General features: G+C 43.5%; 1 pseudogene; it reads left to right on the forward strand.

Moving 5' to 3' along the window:
- The first annotated feature begins 1,648 nt into the window (after positions 1-1,648).
- LOC101287397 (glycine cleavage system H protein, mitochondrial-like) lies at positions 1,649-2,249 on the forward strand (annotated as a pseudogene).
- Positions 2,250-9,294: the final 7,045 nt, after the last annotated feature.

Raw genomic sequence — 9,294 nt, forward strand, 5'->3', positions numbered from 1 at the left:
AAGTTCCTGAATTTCTGGACTCTCTATTACCTTTCATTTTCTGCTTAAAAACAGCCAACTATTCCCTGAGTTCATCTCTTCCTTGGATTGCCTTGCCAAACAGAGCCAAGTCCAATTAAAACACGCTTCTAACATTCCATTTTCCAGTACACCCCCTATCGTGATGGGGTCTGCCTTCCAAATCTCTGCAGGTGACCCTTTGGTCGAATGGTTTATCACTACAACACATAGATGTCCAGCCACCCAGCATGCTGTTTCTTCACCCTCTCTTGCCCAGCTGCTAAGAAAATAGCCACCTATTTTTTGTCACCCAAACAGCCCACTGCAAAACAGCAATTTCCATGGTGTTAAATAAGTTACGGTAGTTGTTGTAAAGAACACCCAAATTTCAGTGGCTCGGCAAAGTAAAAGTTTCTCATGCACTTGATATCCAATGCAGATTTTCCAGCTGGGGCACCTCCCTCAGGCAGTGACTCAGCAATCCTGGCTCCTCTGTCTTGAAATGCTGCCATTTCTAACATGTGGCTCTAGATTTGCTACAGCAGAAGAGGAGAAAGGATCAGGTGTGCAAGGTATTTTATGGGCCAGCCTAGAAGTATCATCTATCATATCTGCCTACCTCCCACCGGCTGGAATTAGTTTCAGGGCCCCATTTGTGTAAATGGAGCTGGTAAATGTCATCCTCCTGGTTGCACAGGAAGAGAATTCAATGGTTGATAACAATGAGAATTATTTCTGCCAAAGACTGGTCTGAAATGTTACCTGCTGTCTTTGCAGAATCAAGCGTTTCCCCCTCCACTTACACATGTCTTGAACATAATTTGTATCACATACCTGCCACCTTGTGTTAAAAATTAATTTTATTGACTCATCAGGTAATGAGTGCCTCAAGGTTGAGAACTGTCCTGTATTCATCTCTGTAGCACCTGAGCCTGAGCTCTGCCTGCCACTTGGCAAGAGCTGAATGAATGCTTGTCAGGAGGATGTTGAGAGGGGAGGGAGGCGAGTGGAGGAGAGTGGACATTGAATCTATCCTCTCTGCAGGGTAGGATGGGTGTTCTCTATTATGTGAACTAAAAATGCTGCCTGCCATATCAATAAACAAAGGATGTAGCAGCCATTAAGCCATCACGTTACAGTCTCCTGACGGTGAGCCCTGAGGGAACTCAGGATAGAAACAGGATGCCCGCCATCAAGCCCTCAGTCACTGCAGCCACCCCACAAAGATGCACCCTGAGGAGACTCAGGATGGGAAAGCACAGGATACCGGCCCCAGACAGCTGAGGTGCACATCAAAGGAACAATTTCAGTGAGTCCAGACTCTTGCATCTTCCCATACAGAGAAGAGCACCAATTTCCTTAACTTGAGATGTCTGGTTTTCTTTAACTAACAATAATCTTTTGACATTCCCACTACCCAGTCTTTTTTGCAAAAACTCCTCTATAACCTGGCTCCCCACCTTGTCTCTTCAGAGTGATCTGAGATTCTTTGTCCCTGGCTTAAGTCCTCATTTTTTGTCCACCGGATTAAACAACTCTCAACTTTTAGGTTGTGCATTATTTTCAGTTGACAGTTTGAAAGAGAAAAATTGGGAGCTATTATAAGGCATATTTTCTAACAAAAATGAAAGTAGTGACCCCTGAGAACATGACTCTGCGAGCAGCACGGAGTGTGCCAGCTGTGGTCTGCAGCCTGCGTGCCATCTCTGTGCCCAACATGCCCTGCCCGCCGTGGCCCTGGGGACTGAGGGTGGGCGCCGGCGGGGCGCTGCGCACCAGCCCCGCTCTGCTGTCGGTGCGTAAATTCACAGACAAACATGAATGGGTAACAACAGAAAACGGTGTTGGAACAGTGGGAATCAGCGATTTTGCACAGGAAGCTTTGGGAGATGTTGTTTACTGTAGGCTGCCTGAAGCTGGGACAAAATTGAACAAACGAGGAATTTGGTGCTTTGGAAAATGTGAAAGCTGCTAATGAACTCCATTCTCCTCTATCAGGAGAAGTAACTGAAATTAATGAAGCTCTAGCAGAAAATCCAGGACTTATCAACAAATCTTGTTATGAAGATGGTTGGCTGATCAAGATGACACTGAGTAACCCTTCAGAACTAGATGAACTAATGAGTGAAGAAGCATATGAGAAATACATAAACTCTATTGAGGAGTGAACATGGAACCCCTAAGTAAACTAGTTTGAAACAACTTAATCTAGCATAGTTGTCTTAAATTAGTAGCTGATAGATTTTTTAAAAGCAACTTTTAGCAAAAGAAACTACTTGCTACATTATTGCCTGAAGAAAATACCCCTTAACTTCCAAATGATGTCAGATAAACCCTATGCATCTTTTTCACAACAGCCTATGATTTTTAGGCTAGTCTCCAGTTATAAGATTCAGAATTCCTGAAATTATCTGTGGTAAAACTAGTTATAAAAATTATGTAATTCAAGAATAACATTGTTATCTTAACCTTATATAATATTGTAAATTGCTTACAGCCATCCTTGGATTTGGATCAAAATACTCAATGATTTTCCCACTGGAAATAAATGGCAGTGGAGAAAAGTTTGTGAGTTGTATAGTGTCCAATGAAGAGCATTGCTCTCTTAATTTTGCAATATACTGTATTTGCTGGTACTATTTTTGTACAGTGAAGCAACAGCCTTGCAGGAAAATAAGAAACGGTTTAATAATAAAATATTCAACTTCTTAAAAAAAATGAAAGTAGCAGTATGCTCCTTTTCATTTATTCAAGAGGGAAAATTGTCCCCGAGCCCCACCAGCCTTGGCATTCACTTGCCAATCTTGAAACTCCCAGTGCTTTATTCTCAACACAATGAACATTCTTAGTAGAGGCTATTATTTATATGTCTTTGAATAACATCTCTTGTCCTGAATTAAATTATTACCTATAATAGAAAAAACAGCTGTAAATTATGGGCATTGGACATTCTCAGGACGCACGTTGCACTCAGTACTGGGAGGGTAATGTACGGGGAGTCTGTCCCCTGAAGATTTAGGACGGCACCCCAAGGCTTCTCTTCTCAAGGAGCCCAAGAGAGAAAACCTTCTTATTCAGGCAGAACCAAGTCCAATTAACTGATGGAAATAAACAGAAATGTGGAACAGTAGCCCATTTTTGTGCTATTAACCTAGGAAACTCCTAAGGACTCCTGATGAAGCTGCACGAAGGGATTCTGAACATCATCTGTGAGGTCTCCTGGCCCCTCAGCAGGGACAAGTGAGTGTGGAAGAGGATGCTTCCTGGGGGACAGAGGGGACCAGCCACCAGGATGGATATTCCAGGAGCTGTAGGGTGGTTGGGGAGTGCGGAGGGGGGCACCACGTCTAGGAGGTATCATCAGAAGCGTGGACAGTGCAGGTTTGTACTTATCTTGACAGTTTTCTAGCAGATGCAAGTGTCTTGTTCTAAAAGCATAACAAGACTGGTGGTCCAGTGGTTAAGACTCCGTGCTTCCACTGCAGAGGGTGCAGGTTCCATCCCTGGTCAGGGAACTAAGGTGCTGCATGCCTTCAGGACAGCTAAATAAATAACTAAATAAGTAAATTAAAAAATGTGTTGAGTAGATAGACTACACTTAAAAAACTGGGTGACTATTATTGGTATATAAATTAAAATAAATAAATAATCAGAACATGTGACAATTTTCTGACAGGTAGACACGAAGTGTCTTGAGGAAGGGCACATTTTTATAACTTGCCCAGCCCTGGCCATCCCCACCAGCCCTCCCTCCCCAGAGCCCAGCTTGGAAAGGGGATTAGCTGTGCAGATGGGGGCCACATGTGTCCAGCTCTGGAGAAGGCATTCCCTGGCTGGAGTTAGGCACCTGCCTTTGAGAAATTCATCCAGCAGAAAGCTCTGCGAAGCAGCTAACGAGTCACCTGTCCATTTTCCCTGGGCACCTTCAGCTGGAGGCAGTGGAGCTCAGCCCTGGGAGAACCAGAGCATCAGAAGCTCAGGGTGCGGGCAGCCTCTCTTACCTACCGTGGGCTCCGCCCCAGGGCATCACACATCACACGTCTGAATGGTCTGTCCGAATGGCCAAAATGCCCTCTCTTTCCACTTAGCTATTGTTTCTTTAATTAATTGACTTTACTTTTTAGAGCAGTTTTAGGTTTACAGAAAAAAATGGAGCGGAAAATGGAGTTTGTGTATCCTTCCCTCTCTCCACACATAGTTTCCCCTATTATTAACATCCTGCATTAGTGTGGTGCCCTTGTTACAATTAATGATATTAAAAATATAATTTAAATAAAGTAAAACCTAAATAGCATTTACATTTGACAATTAAATTATTATTTAAATGATGAATTAAAATGAATAATTATAATAAAATAATACATTATTATTAACTAAAGTCCATAGTTTACATTAGGGTTCCCTTGATGTTGTACATTCCATGGGTTTGGACAAATGCATAATGACATGTGTCATACAGAATAGCTCTATGGCCCTAAAAATCCTCTGTGCTCTGCCTACTCAACGCTCCCCTCGCTCCCAACCCCTGGCAAGCACTGATCTTTTTACTGTCTCCATATTTTGCCTTCTTCAAAATATCATATAGTTGGAATCATACAATATGTAGACGTTTCAGATTGGTCTCACTTAGCAATATGCACTTATGTTTCCTCCACGTCTTTTTGTAGTTTGAGAGCTTTTTATCTCTGAATAATATTCCATTGCATGGATGTACCATAATTTCCTTATTCATTTATCTTTTGAAAAACATCTTGAGGGTTTCCCTGGTGGCGCAGTGGTTAAGAATCTGCCTGCCAATGCAGGGGACATGGGTTCAAGCCCTGGTCCGGAAAGATCCCACATGTCCCCACGGGGCAACTAAGCCTGTGTGCCACAACTACTGAGCCCACATGCCACAACTACTGAAGCCCACATGCCTAGAACCCGTGCTCTGCAACAAGAGAAGCCACTGCAGTGAGAAGCCCGTGCACCGCAACAAAGAGTAGCCCCTGCTCGCCACAACTAGAGAAAGCCCGTGCATAGCAACGAAGACCCAACGCAGCCAAAAATGAATAAATTAAATAAATAAATTAAAAAAAAATCTTGGTTGCTTCCAAGTTTAGGCAAATGTAAGTAAAGCTGTTATAAACATTCATGTTCAGGTTTTTGTGTGGACATAAATTTTCAACTCATTTTAGCTAGGTTTGCAAACGTCTAGGAGCGTAGTTGCTGGATAGTATAGTAAGACATTCCCTCCAGTGATGATGAGACTTCCTTTTTTTTTTTTTTTTTGCGGTACGCGGGCCTCTCACTGTTGTGGCCTCTCCTGTTGCAGAGCACAGACTCTGGACGTTCAGGCTTAGCGGTCATGGCTCACGGGCCCAGCCACTCCGCGGCATGTGGGATCTTCCCAGACGGGGGCACCAACGCGCGTCCCCTGCATCGGCAGGCGGACTCTCAACCGCTGCGCCACCAGGGAAGCCCGATTAGAGTTCCTGTTGCTCCACGTCCTCACCAGCATTTGGTGATGTCAGTGTTTTGGACTTTGGCCATTTGAATAGGTGTGCGGTAGTATCTTGTTTTAATTTGCAATTCCCTACTGACATATGCTATCAAGCATTTTTTCATATGCTTGTCACTCATTTTTTCCCTATGGGCCTAAGGGAGATATTTGTAATTCAAAGCAGAAATAATTGGCTTGTCATTATGGGAGAAATACTTTTCTAGACTGATTGGGCCAAACACTCCCTTAACACATCTTTCAAAAGTGATGGGAAATGATACTAATGCCAAGTAACATTTTCTTTTTTACATGCTTTCAAATTAGACAGTACAATCAATGTTAAAACAATGGGGAATAATTGATGCCCTCTCCAGAGGATCCTAGCTGGGAATGGAGTTTTCTCAGCCACGTGGAGCCTTTGAGACCAAATCTTGCTGATGTGCAATGTGCGGAAGCAACCAATCTAGACTGTTGAATACTTTGCAAAGTATTAACTTGAGATAGTTCTACAATACTGCCTCCCACTTGTGTATTTTAGGTCATGCAAGCTAGAGTTTTAAAAAGAGAAAGGCAATTGTCACCTCATTGAGAGAATTGGCTTGTTTTCAATTCTATCAAACTGAAGAATTTAAATTTAGTGTCTGTGCTTGCTCCAGCAAATTCTCCATGAGCCAATATTTATTAAGAGGTTAACGTTATCTCTTAAGGACCACCCTGTCAGCCACAGTGAGAGACGCAAAGAGCAAAGAGTGGTGGCTCCCTTGTCACCTTGATGGGAAGACGGGATTAATACACAGACAACAGCCTGGACAGCAAACATCTACAAACAGGAATGCAACTGCCAGAAGTTTCAACGTCCAGCTTGACCATGACGCTTGAGCTCTTTCTGTCTCTAGTTTGACATTGACAATGGGAGCTGTCTGCCCTGAAGCGTGCCACCCCAAAGAAGGACCTCCTCTTAGTGGGACTGAGTGACAGAGCCCAGTGGCTGTCTGTCTGAGATCCTCAATGTGTCCTTGCAATGGTCAGTGTGTGGGCACCACGGTTCCTAGAGGCCCCCTACTCACAGCTTGAGTTTTCCTCCTTAAGCTTTGGGGAATAATGAACTGTCAGGTCTCTGGAATGTCTAAGTCAGCGTTTCCAGGAATCCAGGCCAGACTCTTCCCAAATGCACCCAGACTGTGGAGCTTGACTGTAAGCTTCGTTGCTGCTCATCTTCATCCTGGCCAAGCTCTGTCGAGCATCGCTCTATGAGGCAAGATGGGAAATGAGATGTCTTTAACACCCTTGGGCTTTGTCTTTAGCCCAGGGGCCCTTCATTTATCATGGTTTTCACTCCGCTCTGGGTATTACATAAAACTTTTCCAAATATTCCCTCCAAGATATAGAGTTTTAACAATCTCATTCATTCATTCTTCCTCAACCAACTCATTCATAGATACTGAAGAACCCACTCTTCCAGCGTAATCTATACAAAACAGCTGTGTTTCCAGTATCTTCCTAGAGGAAATGCAAACTGAGGGAGGTACCCTGGCAAAGGGCAGATCTCTTTGACCAGAGGGCTTCATATATACAGTCTTCAAGAGATACCACCTCCCCTTTTCCATTTGGAGCAGAGCAAATGCTCACCGGGGGACTAGCTGCATGGATGATGCAAACCCTTAGTCCTCAGCCTAATGCTAAGGCAGCCCTCCCCAGCACCCCATCAGCTCTCCATGTTCCAGTCCTGTTGAATCCATCTTGCTTCATTTCTGGTGGGCTAGAGAGTCCCATCATCCTTCCTGAAAGCAGGAGCATAGTATCTAATCCTTCCTGTTCTTCCCTATATACAGACACCTGTCCATCTGCCAACAGACGTCTAGATAGACCACTAAGTGCTGAGGGATTTTTATACTGCTTCTTTAAACATATCTTCATTTTATGTAAAAACTGACTGCTTTAGGAGACCCAAGAATTGATGAGGTAACAATCTAATATTCCATTCGTATTGTATTTGACAAAGGTGAGGCTTTTATAAATGAAGGTGAACATTCTGAAATATTACCTTTGAGTTCCGTTAGTCAGTGGCAATATAAATATGATTTTCCAACCCCATTTTCTTCAGGGAAAAGTGGAGAATGTCATTTAAAAAAAACCTGCTTTCAGCAGTTTTTAAACTGGTTCATAGTTGAATGATAGTGTTAATTAGATTCCATCATTCTGTGGACAAGGTCCTAGAAGTTCAGAAAGACTATTTTACTGACTTAGCAGTTCCATTTACTATCTTCTGACAAGTTGGGTTTTGAAATGACTTAAAGCAGGAAGGACATTTTGACCAAACCTGATGTTAGCACTGGGGTTAGAACAAACAGACAAAAGGCAGTTTTACAAAATGTTCTGGTTCTTTGTGAGGTTAAGAGGATGTCCTGATATGTGTATATTTGTCTTATCTGCTCTGAAAAGTTTTCCATCCTCAGTCCATTGTGGTTTTCAAAAAAAAAGCAAACCATCATACTCTTTATAATTTTATTAGTTACCTATTACTCCATAACAATTGTACCACAAACTTTAAGGTGTAAAACAACACATGTTTATGACCTCAGAGTTTCTGAGGGTTGGGACTCAGGGGCACAGCTTAGCAGGGTCCTCTGCACAGGGTCTCACCAAGCTGCAGTCAAGGTGTCAACTGGGTTGGGATCCCATCAGAGGCTCTAATTGGAAAGAATCTGTTTCCAAGCTGGTGTGGTTGTTGACAGCCTTCAGTTCCTGTGGTTGTAGGACTGAGGGCTTCAGCATCTTGCTGTGAGTCATCTGGAGGCCATTTCTACCTCCTTGTCATGTGGACCTCTCCATGGGGCAGATTCCACCATGGCAGCTGGCTTCTTCAAAGCACAGAGAGCATCTTACAAGATGGGTGTTACAGTCCTATATGTCATAATTACACATAAAAGAAATTGAATCAGTAATCAAAACCTCCCAAGAAACAAAAGCCCAGGGCTTCCCTAGTGGCGCAGTGGTTAAGAATCTGCCTGCCAGTGCAGGGTATGTGGGTTTGAGCCCTGTTCCGGGAAGATCCAACATGCCGCAGAGCAACTAAACCCGTACGCCACAACTACTGAGCCTGCGCTCTAGAGCCCATGAGCCACAACTACTGAAGCCCACATGCCTAGAGTCTGTGCTCCGCAACAAGAGAAGCCACCACAATGAGAAGCCCGCGCACCACGACGCAGAGTAGCCCCCACCCACCACAACTAGAGAGAGCCCGCACGCAGCAGTGAAGACCCTATGCAGCCAAAAATAAATAAAAATAAAATAAATAAATTTACAAGAAAAATAAAAAGTCCAGGACCAGACAACTTCACTGATGAATTCTACCAAGCATTCAAACAAGAATTAATATCGATCCTTCCTAAACTCTTTAAAAAAACAGAAAAGGAAAGTAATCTTTCAAACTCATTTATGGGGCCAGAATTACTCTGATACCAAAACCAGGCAAAGCTGCCACAAGAAAAGAAAATTACAGGACAATTTCCCTGATAAACACAGATGGAAAAATTCTCAACAAAATATTAAAAAAACAAATTCAACAGTGCATTAAAAGGATCATACATGGACTTCCCTGGTGGTGCAGTGGTTAAGAATCCGCCTGCCAATGCAGGGAGCACTGGTTCAAGCCCTGGTCTGGGAAGATTCCACATGTCACAGAGCAACTAAGCCCATGCGCCACAACTACTGAGCCCGTATGCCACAACTACTGAAGCCCACACACCTAGAGCCCATGCTCTGCAACAAGAGAAGCCACTGCAATGAGAAGACTGAGCACCGCAACAAAG

The sequence above is a fragment of the Orcinus orca genome, chromosome 3, assembly GCF_937001465.1.
Source record: "Orcinus orca chromosome 3, mOrcOrc1.1, whole genome shotgun sequence".
NCBI lineage: Eukaryota > Metazoa > Chordata > Mammalia > Artiodactyla > Delphinidae > Orcinus > Orcinus orca.